The sequence below is a fragment of the Sinocyclocheilus grahami genome, unplaced genomic scaffold (assembly GCF_001515645.1).
Source record: "Sinocyclocheilus grahami isolate Dianchi unplaced genomic scaffold, SAMN03320097.WGS_v1.1 scaffold692.1, whole genome shotgun sequence".
In the NCBI taxonomy this organism is placed as follows: Eukaryota; Metazoa; Chordata; class Actinopteri; order Cypriniformes; family Cyprinidae; genus Sinocyclocheilus; species Sinocyclocheilus grahami.
This window is the reverse complement of record NW_015505871.1, coordinates 472,987-493,107: the sequence shown is the minus strand read 5'-3', so window position 1 is coordinate 493,107 and position 20,121 is coordinate 472,987. Positions and strand designations below refer to the sequence as shown.

Here is a 20,121-nt window from a genome sequence, read left to right as displayed (position 1 = left end):
TTTTTCTGGCATTCAATCTGCTTAGGACTCACTAACATTTAACTCACAAACATTTAACAGAGTGCCGGAGGTCTTTTGTGAAAGCACCTCTTTGATGTGAGTTTAGACGAGAAAATAAAGGTTTACAAGGAATCTAACCTCTATAAAAATAATTAGCAGGTATGCCATGACAGATTACATTGTTCTAAAGGAATCCAATGGAAAGCACCCGTGAAAGAATGAAAGAGGGAGGGATGAACATCAAGGATTGATTTATTTGTGTAAGTTGTGAAAGAATTACAGTTTTATAAAAATGAATAATAATAATAATAATGTGTTGAATGAATGTAATTTACATCATTTTAGTTTATGCTCTCAGTTCAGTATATTCAGATTCAGTCCTCTCCTCAAAATATTACATGAAAACGTTGATGGCCAGTCAAAACAAAATTCCCCTTTGGCAGTTTATCTTCTGATTTTGTCAAATCTTTGCAGTATTTGTTACCCCAAATGCGCAGCAGTCACTCTGCAGTCATTATTGCTCACTGTGAATATTATTAAAGAGGATATTCTTCAGTTATTCAAGAGGTGCTTTGTGTAAATTTGCCAAATTGAGCAGATTAGAGTTATTACTGATGTGATGCCAGGTTAATTTCTCAATGGACTTGTAGCATGATCTCGACTGCAAATTTTAATTATCCTTCCACCTTGCCACCACTTATCCTGCATTAATTCAAATTCATATCAGCTCTCAAATTTAAGTCTACTTGGTGGAAATAGTTTAATTCATGAAAGTTAGTTAATAGTCAGATGTTTCAAATATTCTCCAGGCAGACCCTGTGCAGGGCTTAATTTTTTATATCTTATTTTATTTTACATTTTATGTGTGTGTGTGTGTGTGTGTGTGTGTGTGTGTGTGTGTGTGTGTGTGAACTGTTCTGGTTAATTGTGTTGATAAACAAAGCAGATGTAATGTGATCATGTGGAAACACACAAATATGCTGATTTATTATCAATGTTGAAAACATATTTTGTTGCTTAATAAATAAATAAATTATATATATATTGAACCTGTGATACCTTTTCAGGACTTTTTGATGAATAAAAAGTTAAAAAAGTACAGCATTTATTCAAAATAGATAAACTGTTCAAAAGATTTTTTTTTTTTCAAAACATTTTTATTCAGCAAGGATGCGTTAAATTGATAAAAACGCAAAAGGAAAGACTTATTGTTAGAAAAGATTTCTGTTTTGAATAAATGCTGTTCTTTTGGACTTTCTACTCATCAAAGAATCCTGAAAAAAGGATCACAGTTTCCAAAGAAATATTAAGCAGCACAACAGTTTCCAGCATTGATAATAAATCAGCATATTATTATGATTTCTGAAGATCATGTGACACTGAAGACTGGAGTAATGATGCTGAAAATACAGCTTTGCATCACAGAAATAAATTATGTTTTAAAGTATATTAAAATAGAAAACTCTTCTTTTAAATTGTAATAATATTTTACAATATTACTGTTTTTTTCTGTATTTTTGATCAAATAAATGCAGCCCTGATGAGCAGACGAGATTTCATTTAAAACCAGTTGAGTTGTGTTTGGTTTCAGTTTTGTTTAGTCATTGATAGGCACTGAGACCCAGAGGCAGAGCAAACCCGCTCCGTTTCATGTGGACCGAACTTACTGTAGACTCAAGTGCTTGCTGAGGTGTAAAGGTAGAGCTGTGAAGCGGACAGACAGCACACTTTGTAATTGAAACCATGATGGGTCGATCGGCTTTACTTCTGAGGAAAGTGATGGAAAGGAAAGAAGTGCTTCATTTTGTGCCTACGGGTAAGAACAGCTGTGTTTTGTCAACTCTGGAAACGTTCAGACTTGATTGGATGCTGGGACAGTCATGCTCAGCGGGGATGGAGACCTGTAAGTGTGAGTTTTGCTCACTTATGAATATGAGTAATTTATCAAATCATTTGTTCTGGCTGAGTTTGCTTAGGCTGGAAAATGACCAGGCAATAGAAATGCTCTCTTTTTAATTTGGCCACTTTTGAAAGTTGTGCATTATCGATGTTTCATGTGATAATCAACACTGCATATGGTACAGTAATGATAAGAATTGTGAAAATAAATAAATAAATTATAACATACAAGTCAGCAGTTATAGACACTAACATAATACTTGGAAATTGTTGAGCAATATTGAAATAGAAAAAAAAATATATATATATATATATATATTTTTCTATTTCGATATTGCTCAACAATTTCCAAGTATTATGTTAGTGTCTATAACTGCTGACTATTATCCTGTAAGAAACTTTTAAGAAGTTTTTTTTAGCCAAAACTCATGTTACTTATACTATTCCGTTCATTGCAGTGCAAAATTAGGTGTAAACTGCTGTAAGAATGATTTGGGCACATAAAAATGCATATTTTTTCAGATGTAAAGCAAATCTTATGATTTGTATATGCTAGATAAACATGATTGCATTGAAATCACTCTAACAAATCCTCAATTAATAAAAAAAAAAAAAAATCAGATCGCCAGAATAAATCTCTCACATCAACTTCATGGTCTCCTGATGATTGAATATAAAAAAGTCACCTTATTTTCAGCAGGACTCTTTGTCATGACAGATGCCAGGGATATTCATGTAATTATTTATTATATATAATTATTATTATTATAATGATTATTAAAGCACAAAACTCTCTTCACTTAGGAATCATCCACATATAATTCAACATATTCAGTTTATCCATCATGCCTGTCCTTAAGGAACTGGACATCACAGAGAGAGCTAAACCAACTATTTTAGGATCAGTGCTAATTTACTGTAGTTCCTGCAAAAGGTACAGACCTTTTCATGGAACTATTATTTCTGTCAACAACACAGGACAGCAACAGGAAGTCAGCGAGCCTGCAAACAGGAAGTCTAGTGAGGCGAGCGGCAGAGGAAAGATCACAACAAGCTGTCCATTGAGAGAGACTGTGTGTGGCTTTGTCAGCAAAATATGTTTACATGCTTTACATGATGGTATGAGAACATATTATCAGATTTAAAGATGGAGTGAAATTTGATTAGCTTGGCGGCGTTATCAACAACACTGGGACTTTCACTGTTTTTATCACTTCACTTGTCTGTGTTTGCTCGTTCCAGACAGACTGACACAGTCTGTGCATTATTATTAGCGTGAATTTCTGCAAGTTAACAATTGATACGCCACTACATTTAGCTGGCGACCAGTGACTGTCCTTGTGAGTGAGTCATTTGAATCATTGATTCAACTGATTCACTTAAAACCCTGATTTAAACAAAAACAGAAAACAGTAAAACACAAAAACAGTAGTAACTAATTACATATAATCTGGATTACGTAATTAGATAATTTGTAATTAGATTATATTACATTTTATAAAGCTCATAATCAGATTACAGTTGCTTTTTTATGGATTACATGATTAAATATTATTCACAGTAAATTCACTCTAATTCTTTTTTTTCTTCTTCTTTTAAAAGTTCCTTTCTAAATGAACCTGCCACTTATATACAGTACAGTTTGGGAAACCCTGCTGTAATGTAATGTTTAATGCATTTCATGATGTTGATAACAAAGAATGGAATATATTTCCATTCTCTTAAAAACAAAAATCAATATGGTACACTATAATCCCATCTAAGTCTGTGTGATGAACAAGTTAGGTTAAAAGTAATCTAAAAGTAATCCAAAAAGTAATCGGACCAAATTACCTAATATGTGTAATCCAGATTGTTTCTATTTTTGTCATGTAATTTGTAATCATGAGAAGTAATCTACCCAGCACTGGCAAATAATTTGCAATATTGTGCTGTTTTATAAAAAGCACATACAAATATTTTTATGAATACTTTTTGTCTTTTTGTGGAAATTTCCACTTTACTTGAGTATGTTTTTGTTGACTTTAACTTTAATACATTTTAAAGAGAAATTTGTGACTTTCACTCAGATGCATTTCTCCAGACAATTTTGTCACATTTGCGACTACAAATTGTTCACGAGTTTCAATATCATGCTACATGTATCATGGTATTACCATACCATCATTGTACTATAGTGCTGGTGCAGTACTTTGTTTGTGAGGGGTGTTAAACAAAATCTCTCTTCAGTATATAGTTGCAGCTTATATTTATATTACTACGTGTCTTTGCTTTTGTGCATTTGTTGGACACCAATGATCTATAGTTATACCACCAGAGACATTATCATTATCATTAATATGGTCATGAACTCATTTTTGTCATAATCGGTGATCCTAATGTAAAGTTTAGCTGGGTATTACTACCAGTTTCTCAATGCCACCACTCACAAAATGAAGCTTCTTGTAATGCAACTGAAGTTTAGCGGAATTCTCTTTAATGTCATCACACTGATAATATTGTCATATGGATGAATACATTATGGAGAGTTTTGAATTCATGTATGATTAAGGACAAAACTGCTTGTGTCATCAGCCTCACCGTTTGGAATAAAGCTGTCAATAATCAGATTGCATTACTTGTATTTCAATTAATGTGAAGATTACAGCAGATGTATGTCATCCTGGTTACAAAGTGGATGAATAACGTTAGAGGTGCAAGTCAAGCTAGCAGTAGTAGTTCCACTCGCAAACAGTCTATTTACATATTTGCTTGATCAGTCTTTGCATATCCAATGCAATTTCACACTTGCGAGAGTGATTAGCTGTGATTAGCCTCGTGCCTACGGCCTAATACGGTCATAACAGACTCTTTCTCTTGTGATATTGTGGTATTATTTTCTTTGGCTGTTTGCTGCAGATGCTGTCTCTAGAGTTTAAGCCCTGTTGAACACAGAACATCGCTTTAAGGGATCTATTAAGGACTCTCAGAGACCGTTTTGTCACATGTGGCCTGAGGTCTGGTGGGGTCCTGAAGTGAGACCAGAAATGACAATCTGACCTCTAATCCCAGGTGTCACATGACCAGATCGGGATGTCCTCAAAGTGCTCTCAGTCACACATCTCAAATGAAAATCCCCAGTTTTGCTAATTATTTATTTATTATTTAGCAAGCATTCCTGTTCAGCAAATGATATTTTGTCACAGAAGATATGACTGAATCAGTTTATGAGGCCAGCGATCTGCCCTGAGGCTCAATGTGAGCACTGTTATAACAAAGCAAGTTGTCAGCTAAATTAAAGATGGTGGGATGATGGTAAAGCCGCGGTCATTTGAGATAGAAACACCATGTGCTAAGAATATCCTACAGCCCGTGATATGATTTTTGTGCAGAAAATGACCTCTTTGTCCCATTCACCCAGAAGACAATATGTGGCCGTAAGCCTTCCATGCGTGACGCTATCAGGACTGGTGTAAATTGGATGAATTTCAAAAATGGGAAATTTCCATGAAATGCCAGTCTCTTTGAGGGCATGGAATAAGTGTTAGGATAAGAGTCACGACCCTGAACAGTGATTTATGACTCTATTGCCTCTCTTCAGTGCCATAATAAGGCTCATTGCAACTTTTCATTTATCATTAATCTTACAGTAGGAGCAGTTGCATTTCCTCCTCACATTTGCATTACTGTAAAGCATACAAGTGCCTTATTGTTTTTTTTTGGTAACACTTTAAAATAGGGAACACACATTCACTATTAATTCAGAGTTTTCCCTCAATAAACTCCTAAGATGCTGCTTATTAATAGTTAGTAAGGTAGTATACATTTAGGCATGGGATTGGATTAAGGGATCCAGAATATAATCATGCAGAATAAGGCATTAATATGTGCTTTATAACTAATACTACAAACAGCCAATATGCTAGTAATATGTATGCTAATTAGCAGCTAGGTAATAGTGAGATTAATTGGGCCTTAAAATAAAGTGTTACCTTTTTTTTTTTAATTCCTTCAAAGGGGATTTAGATTATCATTACTGTAATACAATAAAAAAGTACTTTGATACAATGTATTGTTATTTAAATTGGCATAAATTAAAAGCAATACAAGCAACACTGCAACAATAAAATAAGATTATATATAAAAAAAAATGATAAATTACATTTAAATTACAGTAAGATTTATGCAGAACTTGGGGGTGCTCAAATGTTATGAATAAATGCCACAATGCAAAAAAAAATAATAAAAATGAAGTTAATTATTTGAGTGTGATTATCATATCTGAAAATAAATACATTTTCTTTTAATCTCTAATCTCTCTCTCTCTCTCTCTCTCTCTCTATATATATATATATACACACACACACATCTATTTTTTCCCTTTGATTTGAGGGTTAAATAACCTGGAAATATTCTTGAGAGCTTTTGTGAGATTTGCTCATGATGTAAAACCATCATGTCCAAAAACCATAGTACCAAAACAGCCCAGCACGTTTTACAGTACTCCTTTTTTTGTTAGTGAAATGTGATGTTGTTGCAGTTCTTCTGACCAATGAAATTAATTTCACCCTTGCACACCTTGAAATAGATGTAGAAACTGTTGTTTGGTTGATCAATTGAGACCTGTTTCTTCCACAGATGCTTCATCATCTAGGCAGACTAGAAATGACCACCTCTTCCAAAAGGATGGGTGAGAACTAAAATTATTTCAATAATATTTTGTGTGACAAATTCAGTTTAGCGAGTTCTCTGTTAACTGGAAGACAAACCAAACCAGTTTAGGAGGGCTGAGGCTGAGATCCAACATCTGAATACTGTAAGAGGAAACGACTTGTTCACATAAGTGTGAATTTATTAAATACAACCGTTTCAAATTCACCGTAAACAGCAGACGGCGAGTAAACAGATTTCACAATGTATCACCCCAACTATAAACCAAGCAGCTGCAACCTCAGTTTATTCCTCAGAATATCATGTAGTTTAGCTCATGTCATGATTATACACTTCCATGCAAAGAAATAATTTATTGGGACGGCTATGGTTATTGCTCCGTGTGCCTGGGTACGGACAGGTTTATTTTATTAGGCCATGGGTGCATTGTATAGCTTTAACAGATGGTGCATATATTTTTGAGGGTGATGCATCTGCAGTCAAACACCATAAATAGCGTTAAATACATATTTCTATGCTTGAGATGAAATCGAGCATGATTCATAGAACAGGAAGTGAGCACCTCTCAGCCTCTGTATACAAATGCACTGTGCTATATTTCATCTACCAGCTGTAAAAGGTCACGTCAGACACAGTTAGGCAGGGAAATGAGATTATAATAATCATCTTAAAGCTAAGAAAGGCCTACTTAAAGAGCTCTATTGTGACATGTTGATGTCTCAGAGCTGCGAGACGCCGAAACAGAGGACAGCGGAGAAGAGAGCCGGAGGAAACGAGACACGCTCGCCGTCCCGACGGACAGAAGTCACTATACGAGACGAACGTTCAGCCGAGCATCTCAGGTCAGAGCGTGTGATGCATCTGAGCGTTGGGTTGGATCTGTGCGGTGCGGTGCGGTTCAGATGTGATGTGCGTGGGTGGCTCAGATGAGATTCTCTTTGAGAGTACTTGAAAAATCTCAAAAAATCATTGTGATTGTTGCCCGAGGTATAGATGGACCTCGGTAGTCTAAATCGTCGGCAGCACCAATCAGAAATTCTCTGTTCACTTCGGGCCTTAAAAACAATCAGTATTGTTTTCATGTTTGGACTGATGTGTTTACAGCATTGGGGAAGCAGGCTATGCCAGGTCTTATTCCTAAGTGACTGCGGAGTCGGGGTTCAGGGACCACAGTGCACTTCTGACGTGTCTGTGCTGCAGACTTGGAGACTCTTTGACTATTTATAACCAGGGAGACATAATACAGAGAGTTCAGGGCTCTGAGATAATGAAGGAAAACACATCTTCTGGGAGGCCTGGCTCAGTGGTCTGTCCTTCAAACTCATGCATCCATGTAACAGCACAAGGGTTTTAACAATTTATCGTTTTTTTCCTCCTATGAATAGACGCTGATGCTTCAGGATTTGGCCTTCTACATACATCAAGAAGAGTAAGCCTTCGTTACTAAGGCTCTTTTATCATTTACATCTGTTGTTTAATTGATATATTTATAGCTGGGCATCCTCAGTTCTGCATTTCTCTCATTTTCATGCTCTAAAGTTATGAGATGGAATTCATTATAAATGTGCACTGATAATTCAGATTTTAGTTTTTTTTTACTGTTTTGAAAAGACTTATATGCTTATTAAGGCTGCATTTATTTGATCACAAATACAATAAAAACAGTAATATTGTGAAATAATATTACACTTTAAAATAACTATTATCTAATTAAATATATTTTAAAATGTAATTTATTCCTATGATCAAAGCTGAATTTTCAGCATCATTACTCCAGTCTTCAGTGTCACATGATCCTTCAGAAATCATTCTAATATGCACAATATTAAAGTTTTTACTCTATTCGGATCAAATAAACACAACCTATGTGAGCATAAGAGACTTCTTTTAAAAACATAAAAAATCCAAACTTTTGATTGCTAGTGTACTTGAAATCATAGCTCCAAAATGATTTTTAAATACATTTTAAATATTAACATTAAATATTACATTTTTATATTTTTAATAAATATCATAAATAATTCCAAGTATTTTAAAACAATTATATCAATTAATATAATATTATAATGTTGTAATATTGTTCTCTCTCGTGTATATAGCTTTGCATATTTAATATGCAAGCCATAAACATTGATAATGTATCATTTATTTCAGTGAATTGGTTCACAGTTTTGTTTAAAAAAACTGATTCACTGATTCAGAATCACTCAGTGGTCCAGTAAAACAAATATCTAGTAATGTTACACAAGCATACAAATACACTATTGTGCGTCTGTGTGTAAGATCACAAGGTTCACTTTGGATAAAAGCTTGTGTAAATGTAATGCAAAAGCTTTGTGAATTGGTTTAAATGATTGATTAAAAAGAACCAGATCCAAAGAATCATTGTTAAACAGGCTTCATTGGCAAACGCCTCCTTTAGAGCTCTTCTTTCTTGCTGCAGTATGTGAAGCTGGTGGATTTCCAGGAGGAGGTGAGAGCTCACCGGGATCTGGATGGGTTCTTGGCCCAGGCCAGCATCCTGCTGGACGAGAGGGCGGCCTCCCTCGATGAAGTGCTGCACAGAATGCTGGAGCATGTGGCCACGGACGGCCAGGGCAGCTGCAATGCGAAGGAGGTCATGAGTGCTCTGATCACAGACGCCGGAGGACAGGAGGCCAGCGGTGAGCAGTGGGCCGCCTGCCCCAAAGGCCACAGGTCATCTAGTCTAACCCTCTGAGGATGAGCTCAATGGAAGACCCACTGTCTTTAAAAAATAAATAAATAAAAACAGGGAATGAGACCATTCAGGGAGTGACAGCAACGGCCACTTGAGTTCGCTACCAGCAGTCCTGGCTCTGTGTGCTGTATGTAGACCTTAAACATGAATAATTAAGCACTTAAAAATGCATTATATTTTTTTCCTTTTATTTATGTATTTATGAAGCATAACTGTATGTGGTCCACTAATAAGGTTTTAGTTTTTTCTTTTTTTTCAGTAAAGCATACTGTAAAACCCCAGTTGCATTTTAGACCTATAATATACATGCATTTAGTGCAATGTTAAAGTATTTACTTTTATGTATCCTTATGGTGCTAATATTGTAAGAGCATTAAAATGATCATTGTACTTTGCACATCTAATGTAAATTTGCATAATGTAATTAATTAAAGTTTGGAATAATTAATATTTTTGAAAGTCTCTTATGCTCATCAAGGCTGCATTATTAGATAAAAATACAGTAAAAACAGTAATATTGTGAAATATTATTACAATTTTAAATAACTATTTTCTGTTTGAATAAATCTTAAAATGAAATGTATTCCTGACTGTGATGGCAAATGTGAATTTTCAGCAGCTATTACTCCAGTCAAGAAACGTTTCTTATTTTTATCAATGTTGATAACAGTTTTTGCTACTTAATATTTTTATGGACGTCATGAAGCATTACCACTCAAAAGTTTATTGTAAATGCAATTAAAATAAATATATAATAATACTTTTATTCAGCAAGCATGCATTAAAAGTGATTTATAATTTCAATATTGATAATAATCAGAATGTTTCTTGAGCAGCAAATCAGCAATGATAAATTACATTTTACTATTCACATAGACAATTTTTTAAAAATTGTAATACTATTTCACATTGTTGCTGTTTTTATGTGATCAAATAAATGCAGCCTTGGTGAGACTTTGGTTAAAAAAAATTCCAAACTTTCTGCTGCCAGTTTATATTAAGTTTATGTACCCTACTAATGTTAGGAAATAGCAAGTGAGATGTACACAAAATTATTTATTTTACACAATTTTAACACAAAAATACATGCCTAGAAGCGATCAAGTAGGCACATTTATTGTCTGATGCAAAAAAGCTAAATATCACAATTTTAAATATGATCTATCCGTCTATTTAATCACTTATCATTAGAAAAGTGTATCCTTCTGTATTCAGCTGTACTGCGAAGAGTCTTCAGGGACGCTGTGTTTGTATTTCGCGTCTGGAGCGGCTGCAGAACTGGGGCGTGAACTGCTGCGAGATCCGCTGTGTTATCCTCATCCTGGCACCGCCTCAAACAGTAAGCAGCTCCTTTCACCCTCCAATCATCACCTGAAGTGACAAAAACACAGATGAGGATTATCACTGCTGTCTGCTAATTTGCAATTGTTTCAAACCGTGTCAGTTTTTACACCTAAAGTCTTCAGATTTTGTTTGTGGTCATATGATGCCATTAAAATTGTTCCTTTCTCTTTGGAGTGTTACAAGCTCTTGGTGCATAAAGAAGATCTGTAAAGTTGCAAAGACTAAAGTTTCAAATCCAAAGAGATATTCTTTATAAAAGTTAAGAGTCAACCACGGCTACCTAAAACGGCTCGTTCTAACACGCCCCCACATATCTACGTCACTATGTGGGAAGATTTGCATAACGCCGCAAAAATGTTCACGCAAAGAAAGAAGACGTAACTTTTATTCTCTCTGTAGTATTGTTGCTGCCGCCATGCCGTGAATTGTATTTCGTTGTGAAAGCGAAACTACTTTGGTTGGCCTTCTGAAAGAGGACGATATGGCTTCGTCATGCCTGGAGCTGATCCGTGCTGGTCGCTGAGGAAATACATCAACTTTGCGCTGTGGATCGCCGGATCAGCTTTCACCGTGGACGAAGCGGAGTCCAGCCCGGGGTCGTCACATGTGGTTGCTGCAAGAGTAGACTACAATGCCGGCTGTTCTGACTCACAGACCATAAGTACGTTTTCATTTAAAGGATTTGCCACTGATGATTCAAACGTGAGTTTTGAGCAGTGTAGAGTAGCGCTTGTTGTTTGTCATTTCTCCGATCACAAATGCACACATGCTTTTATGTTTACGCGGCGCGATGCAATGCAACGTGTAAAAAGACAGTATAAGTCATTATAATCCATAATTATGTCCCCACTGGATGCAACAAATGCCTCGTTTATAATGGGTTTTAATGTTTTTGTCTTGTCGCTCCGGCCGGACGGCATCATCACAGTATGGTGAGGGGCGTAACATTTCCGTCACACGCTTGAGGTATTCGGCCAATCACAACGCACTGGATAGCTGGCCAATCACAGCACACCTCGCTTTTCAGATCGATGAGCTTTGTAAAAATCAACGTGTTTCAGAAAGGCGGGGCATAGAGGAGAAACAATAATGTACAGTATGTGGAAAATATTGTGGGTTTTTTTACCTTAAACCGCATAAACACATTTCATTACACCAAATACACAAAATAATGTTCTTTTTCATCATATGACCTCTTTAATATGTAGTGTTACTTCAAGCATCTGAGATCTATTTAAGCCTCTTTTTTAATTTTCCTCTTCCGTACCCTGCGAAAAAGCACAAAGACCGCCATAGAGCTCGGCCGCACATTTGCCACCTTGTTCTCAGACATTTCATTTAGACAGAAACTCCTGGAAACCAAGACCCAGGAGGATTTCAAGCAGGATCTGGTGATTCAAAGGCAGCGGCTCTCCACTGCCATCCAGAAGCCCTCGCTGGAGGAAGAGACCGACCCACACAGCAACAAACCACTCAAGGTCTGAAGCCGAGAGAGGCTCGGGGCATGTAAATGACTTGGCCAGCCAATTATCTGCTCAGTCTGCCTGTTAACTTAATGTTGGGTTTTCTCTATGGGTCGTGAAGTGCACTCTTCACACGTACACACCACTCTCACATCATGCTGAACTAGTGGTGCAACCCATCACAAAACTCACGGGTCAGATGATAATACAGTTTTTGAGTCACGGATCAGATCATTTTTTGGATAAAAAACGCTTTTCATTTATTGCTTAAAGAACACTTAAAGTACTTTGATACCACAGCAAAAACTACTTGCCTAACTAATAAAGTTGTCAAGTTAGTAATAAAATAAGAGCAAATGCACAAATTACAAGCACGATATAACAACATTACAAACAAAACCAGTACAGTATTCAGGTACAGAAATGTAAAAAGTCTTACATAAGACTGTGTTCAGTATATTTAAATTAAATACACATTCATCTTTGTTGTTTGATAAAATTATTGCTTGGGAGAATTTCAACACAGACAAGATATCTCGTTTCAACCGCGGAAAGATATCAATATGGTAATCTACTCTCCTGTCTGGTTTGTTTGTTGGACAAAAATGGCAGATTCGGCATTATGATTGGTCAGATCGCCTGTCAATCAAAATCCCAGCGAAGGGTCAACTATAATATACATAAGCCAGACATTGAAGTGAGTTGCTGTTTTTCAGCTAAATTTCACACACATAGACAAATATCTGGCTCTAACCCTCTCTTTTCTTTACTCAAAGTTGATCTAGACAAGTACATGGAAACTATATAAAGTTATGTTAATCCTAAAGCAGTGAAAACTGCATCTCTATATTCATCCTATGTGTCCTCTTAAGGTGAAAAAAGGTTACTATAGTTAAACCCTGGTAACCATGGTTTTGCTAGACTAACCTTAGTTTAACCATATAAAAAACAAAAAAAGTCCTGATCTGAATCAAATGATTCACGTACAACTGTTATCAACTTTAATAATAATCAGAAATGTGTCTTCAGCAGCAGATCAGCATATTAGAATGATTTCTGAAGATCATGTGACACTGAAGACTGGAGGAATGATGCACAGGATCACAGGAATAAATTACCAGAGTTATTTTAAATTATAATACAATTTCACATAATCACTGTTTTTATTGTATATTTGACCAAATAAATGCACGCTTGATGAGCTTAAGAGACCTTTTTCATAAATAAATAAATGTGTTACTCCACTTGAAGTAGACGACCAAACTGTAACTGCTGAATGATATTTTCCTTGACCTCCTGATTAATGATGATCAGCACTTTAGTTAATGTTAAGCACCTCGTTTCACTGACCGTTGGTTGGTTGTTTGAAAAATGACTCAGTTTTCACGTTTCACAGCCTGCACTATTCGTTGGAAGTGTACATTGTATTCTGTCACTAGGATTATTCACACATTCCCTATAATGTAATTATTTCAGAGACTCAAGAACAGATTATTATATCCCTTTTCCTACTGCATAATAAGAGACATGATATTTCAAGCGCGTTTGTTTTGATGTAGCATCTGGATTACAAATAAATAACAATTTTCCATCTTGTGATCATTTACAATAACATTTTTTAAAAGGTTTACTCGTTTATTATTTGTAAGTCACTTTGGATAAAAGCGTCTGCTAAATGACTAAAAGTAAAAGTAAAAAAGTAAAGTTTATGCACTTAAGATTTTACAAGCTCTGTTAGGTTACGTGTTTATGTATTTGAAAGAATAATAAAAAATAAAAAAAACATTATCGTCAGCATATTTTTTCACCACTAAATCTCCTTTTGTGCCCAGGTAAAAGATTTCCTCCGAGCAGGTCGTGGCATTTATGAAGATCTGTGCCGCAGGCTTCCGTTGTACCTGTCGGACTTCACAGATGGCGAGTCTCTGTTTCCCTCAAGGCTCTGGTTGACTTCACTTTTACTAAAAATAACAGAAATCTCTCTGTTGCTCGGGCTGAGGTGTTTGCTGCTGTGTGGCTTCTCTCTCCAGGGATTCTGGACACTAACAGATCTCTGCTGAAGTATACCAACACAGCCATCTTCCTCTACATCGCCATCCTGCTGCCAGCCATTGCGTTCGGCTCTCTGAATGATGAGAGCACAGGAGCAGAGATAGGTCTGAACTCAAATGTACAAGATAAAGTTAGTCATGTATAGTCATTAGCTGGTTATAACTGGTCTAGATGGTGGATCAGTTGGACTGCATTAGTAGACCATCTGATGGACCACTTTGGACCAGCAACACACCAGCAGTTCCAAAAGGTTTTTTTGATGCCATAGAACCATTTTGGGTTCTTTAAAGAACCTTTTAGAGAACAGTTCTCAAATGAACCATTTTTTTTCTTAGTGCGCTCTTAAAAATAAAGGTTGCAAAGTTTTCCCCAAATAACCATTCAGAGAACAGTTCTTAGAGGAACTTAGTGTGAAGAACATTTAAAAAATCTAAAGAACCTTTTTCCACTATAAAGAACCTTTTGTGGAATGGAAAGGTTCCTTGAATGTTAACAATGGAACATTTGGTGGAACAATAGATGCCAATAGATAGAACAATAGATGCCAATAAAGAACCATTTTTCTTAGCATGAAGAACATTTGAATAACCTTTTTCCACTATGAAGATTTTTTGTGCAATGTAGAAGTTCTACACCCTTCAAAATAACGGTTCCAAAATGTTTTTTTTTTTTTGATGCCTTAGAACCTTTTAGTGAACATTTCTCAACCCTCTGGGCCTCTTCATTTCTGGGTTACACTTGGTGCCTTTGTGAGCGAAGCCTTGAAATGTAATTCAGGAACATCAGTGTGAATGTAGTGTATACTTTTGTTCAATAATATTTTTGATTACTATTTAGAATTTTCAGGGGATTTTATTATACTATGCAATATTTTAAAAACATTTTATGAGCTATTTTTCCATGGTAATTTTTGTCCGCTACGTTACCAAGTGTTACTTTTTTATTTTTCAACATATCCAATCATGTCGCCAAGTGTCATTTCAGTCTGGTGAAGGTATGATTTTTTATTAAATTTTCCATCAAAAGTGACCGAAGACACCAAGAAGGTTAAACATTTGAATAATCCAAAGAACCTTTTCAGCAATAAATAACTTTTTGTGCAATGTAAAAGGTTCCATCAATAACCCTTCACATCCACAGAATCTTTCCATTGCACAAAAGGTTCTTTATAGAGGAAAAAACTATACTTTTTTTTTTTTAATGTTGTCAGTCACCGCCAGCATTTTTGATCATTTTCAGAAGTTTCATGTCCGCCAGAATGTTTTGTTTCACGACTATCTGAACATGCAATATGTCAAAAGTAAGAACAGAGCCTCTGCTTTTGAACAAAACAAACTGTTTTATTCTAGATTAACGCTTTCTTTTCATTTTTTTAATCAACAGTTGATTGTGGGTAAGTTTCATAAAAAAGCAACATTTTGAACAAAAAGCTGAGAAAATCATGTTTTTGTCAACGACTTGTAACGCTGGGTAGTTTTGAATGATATGTCGTTTAAAGTTTGGTTATTGCGTTATTTTACATATGCATCTTTTTACATACGTGATTGCTTGTTTATGCTGCTTCTTCGCTGTGTTTTGATCTGGAGATTCTGTACTCTTTCAGAAGATGTGTAATAGCGCCTCCTACTGTATAACAGTGAAAACACAGAAAGCCTGGAAATTCCCTTTTGGAACCTTTATTTAAAGTTTCTTCATGGAACCATCAATGCCAATGAAGAAGCTTTGTTTTTTTTGAAGAAGAGTGTTTGCGGTTTATTTGACTACTTTATTGTACCTTTTTTTTTTGCAGATGTACAGAAGACTATAATTGGTCAGAGCATTGGAGGAGTGATTTACTGGCTCTGTTGCTGGCTCTCCGCTGGTCATTCCTCTCACCACTGCACCTTTAACCATCTTCATCAGCGGTACTGTATCTCTCTTATAAAGACCGTTGAGCTGACTGTCTCTCTCAGAGGCCTTTACAGTTGTTTTCTCTCTTTTGTTTGTATACTGCAGTGATCAGAGGGTCTGTGATGACTATGACCTTGATTTTCCTGCTTTTTACGCCTGCGTGGGCCTCTGGAACAGTTTGTTCCTTATACTGGGAGGCATCTTCAATGTCAGCCTGTTTATGAAGCTCTTTAAACGGTCAGTGGAGTAGTTTTTACTTATTTATATGGATTTCTGTATTTTCTGACCTGAGAAGTATGACCTAAATAGAAAAAAAGTGTTCGAGGGTAGGAGGTGGGTAACTGTTTGAAGACTGAAATCGTGAAATGACCTTAAACAGTTACTAAACAAATTGCAAAATTCTGCGTTTTGAAATATGATTTGGCTAATTGCGTTTGTTGAATCACAAAGGCTGCAGTTTAATTATACAGTGAAGTAATCACACAGTGAAGTGCAGAACTTTTACACATGAGATGTTTTTTGCATCTCAGAGCAGCTTGGTTGCTTAAAAACATGCATTTAAAATCACAAGACATATGATATATTTCCAAATTTGTAATGAGAATGATTTATTAATCAGTTTTATTTGTATTAATAATTTATTAAGATGTACAGTTACCCTGTGGGTTTTTTATGCCAAAGCTTTGTGGTTTAACATTTAAAAGCAAAGAAATTAAGATTTTTTAAATTATTGTAATTCTACTGAGGTGTAAAATAAAATTATTATTGTTGTTATTACTATTATTATTTTCATTAAACACTGATTCTTATTTTATAGTATAATACTAATATTGCAAATTTATAATTTAATAAAATAAAACAATATTTTGAATTATCATTATTATTATTATTACTATTATTATTCAATACTAATTTATTTCACATTACAGTATTTTTGCAACTGTATGCACTTACATGGAAGCACAGAGAAACTGCATGGTCTGGGTGTAATACTTCATCAGCTTTTGGAACCTTTATTTAAAGTTTCTTCATGGAACCATCAATGCCAATGAAGAAGCTTTGTTTTTTTTGAAGAAGAGTGTTTGCGGTTTATTTGACTACTTTATTGTACCTTTTTTTTTTGCAGATGTACAGAAGACTATAATTGGTCAGAGCATTGGAGGAGTGATTTACTGGCTCTGTTGCTGGCTCTCCGCTGGTCATTCCTCTCACCACTGCACCTTTAACCATCTTCATCAGCGGTACTGTATCTCTCTTATAAAGACCGTTGAGCTGACTGTCTCTCTCAGAGGCCTTTACAGTTGTTTTCTCTCTTTTGTTTGTATACTGCAGTGATCAGAGGGTCTGTGATGACTATGACCTTGATTTTCCTGCTTTTTACGCCTGCGTGGGCCTCTGGAACAGTTTGTTCCTTATACTGGGAGGCATCTTCAATGTCAGCCTGTTTATGAAGCTCTTTAAACGGTCAGTGGAGTAGTTTTTACTTATTTATATGGATTTCTGTATTTTCTGACCTGAGAAGTATGACCTAAATAGAAAAAAAGTGTTCGAGGGTAGGAGGTGGGTAACTGTTTGAAGACTGAAATCGTGAAATTACCTTAAACAGTTACTAAACAAATTGCAAAATTCTGCGTTTTGAAATATGATTTGGCTAATTGCGTTTGTTGAATCACAAAGGCTGCAGTTTAATTATACAGTGAAGTAATCACACAGTGAAGTGCAGAACTTTTACACATGAGATGTTTTTTGCATCTCAGAGCAGCTTGGTTGCTTAAAAACATGCATTTAAAATCACAAGACATATGATATATTTCCAAATTTGTAATGAGAATGATTTATTAATCAGTTTTATTTGTATTAATAATTTATTAAGATGTACAGTTACCCTGTGGGTTTTTTATGCCAAAGCTTTGTGGTTTAACATTTAAAAGCAAAGAAATTAAGATTTTTTAAATTATTGTAATTCTACTGAGGTGTAAAATAAAATTATTATTATTGTTATTACTATTATTATTTTCATTAAACACTGATTCTTATTTTATAGTATAATACTAATATTGCAAATTTATAATTTAATAAAATAAAACAATATTTTGAATTATCATTATTATTATTATTACTATTATTATTCAATACTAATTTATTTCACATTACAGTATTTTTGCAACTGTATGCGTTACTTTTTACAATTTAATAAAGTAAAAATAATATTATGTATTATTATTATTATTATTAAATACTAATTTAAGCTTATAATTTATGCAATAATATTTATTTAATGATTTGTTACATTTTTATAATTTAATCAAATAAAGTAATATTATTAGTATTATCTAGTCATAATAAAACAATAGAATCAGCTGAAGTGCTCTCTCTCTCCCTCTCTCTCAATATATATATATTGCACCCCCCTAAGGACGGCCCTGCACCTAGAACACCCTAGTAATTGCATAGCAAAGCTTAGGCCCACTTAAAACACCCAAACAACGTGCTGACAGCAACCCACAACACCCTAGTACTGCGGTGGAGAGTTTTACACAAACAAGCATCTCGTTTCTTGAGAAAATTTAACAATCTGGTTTCTTTCATTGATGTATGAAATCATACAGCTCAGACTCTTCTGCTATAGCGTAAACATCCATCATACATCTGTGCTGTCCTGTCGTGTCGGTGGTAATCTCTGTTCGTGGCGTGCCTTGATTTTGCTATTATGTCTTGGTTTGTGCTCTGATGCTTTGATAAAAGGGAAGATCAGTTGTTCACTGTGTGCTATGTGTCCTCTCAGTTCCACAGAAGAAGTGATAGCTTTGTTCATCTCCGTTGCCTTTGTGGGCGACCCTTTGAAAGGCACCATAAAGAGTAGGTTCAGAGCTCTGACATGTAAAAGGACCGCAGGCGTTGCTGAAACTAATATCCAAGCTAGAGCAGGCTTGTAATATCGCAGAAATAAATCATTAATGATGATTTAACAACAGGGAAGTGAGTGAGAAAGATATGGGGAGAGAATGAAAATGTCTTGATGTATTTTAAGAATATTGTTGGCGATATTTCCATTTGGTGTGATTTAAAGGGATAGTTCACTCAAAAATGCAAATTCTGTCATTATTTGCTCGCCCTCATGTTGTTCCAAATCAACATACTTACTTCTGTGGATCACAAAAGAAGATATTTTGAAGAATGTTGGTTACCAGATTTGGACAAGGAAAAAAAAAATATATTAGATCCTGGAGAAGTGCAGGAGCAGCCTGTGTGTGTTTGTTTATTTGTGTAGCAGATTGTGTGTGTCTTTCAAACCAGATGTGTATTTGACGTGACGTGACGTGACGTGACGTGACATGTGGCCAAGTATGGGGACCCATACTTGGAATTAGTGCTCTGCATTTATCCCATCCAAAGTGCACACACACAGCAGTGAACACACACAAACCGTGAACACACACCCGGAGCAGTGGGCAGCCAATGCTGCGGCGCCCGGGGAGCAGTTGGGCGTTCGGTGCCTTGCTCAAGGGCACCTAGGTGGTGGTATTGAAGGTGGAAGAGAGCGCTGTCCATTCACCCCCCCCACCTACAACCCCTGCCGGTACGAGACTCGAACCCACAACCTTTGGGTTATGAGTCCGACTCTCTAACCATTAGGCCACGACTTTCCCTTAATTGTGACTTATAAAGTTCAGTTCTGAGGAAAAAAATGCGAGATCTCATAATTCTGAGAAAAGAAGTCAGAATTGCAAGATAAAAAGTCAGAATTGTGAGAGAATTTCAGATATCCCTCAGTTCTGACTTTATAACACAGCATTGAGAGTTTATATCTCACAATTCGGAGAAAAAAGTCAGAATTGCACGTCTATATCTCGCAATTGCGAATTTATATCCCGCAATTCTGACTTTATAACTTGCAATTGCAAGTTTATATCACCCAATTATTGGGGGGGGGGGGGGTCATAATTGGGTGTTTATATCATGCAAAAAAAATAAATAAATCAGTATTAGGAGAAAACCATATGCCATAGAAGAACCTTTTCTGTCTAAATGGTTCCATAAAGAACCTTTAACATCTGAAGAACCTTTCTGTTTCACAAAAGCTTCTTTGTGGCGAAAGAAGGT

General features: G+C 35.6%; 1 pseudogene; it reads left to right on the top strand.

Moving 5' to 3' along the window:
- The first annotated feature begins 1,828 nt into the window (after window positions 1-1,828).
- LOC107559567 (sodium bicarbonate transporter-like protein 11) overlaps window positions 1,829-20,121 on the top strand; it is a 24,999-nt pseudogene continuing 6,706 nt past the window's right edge.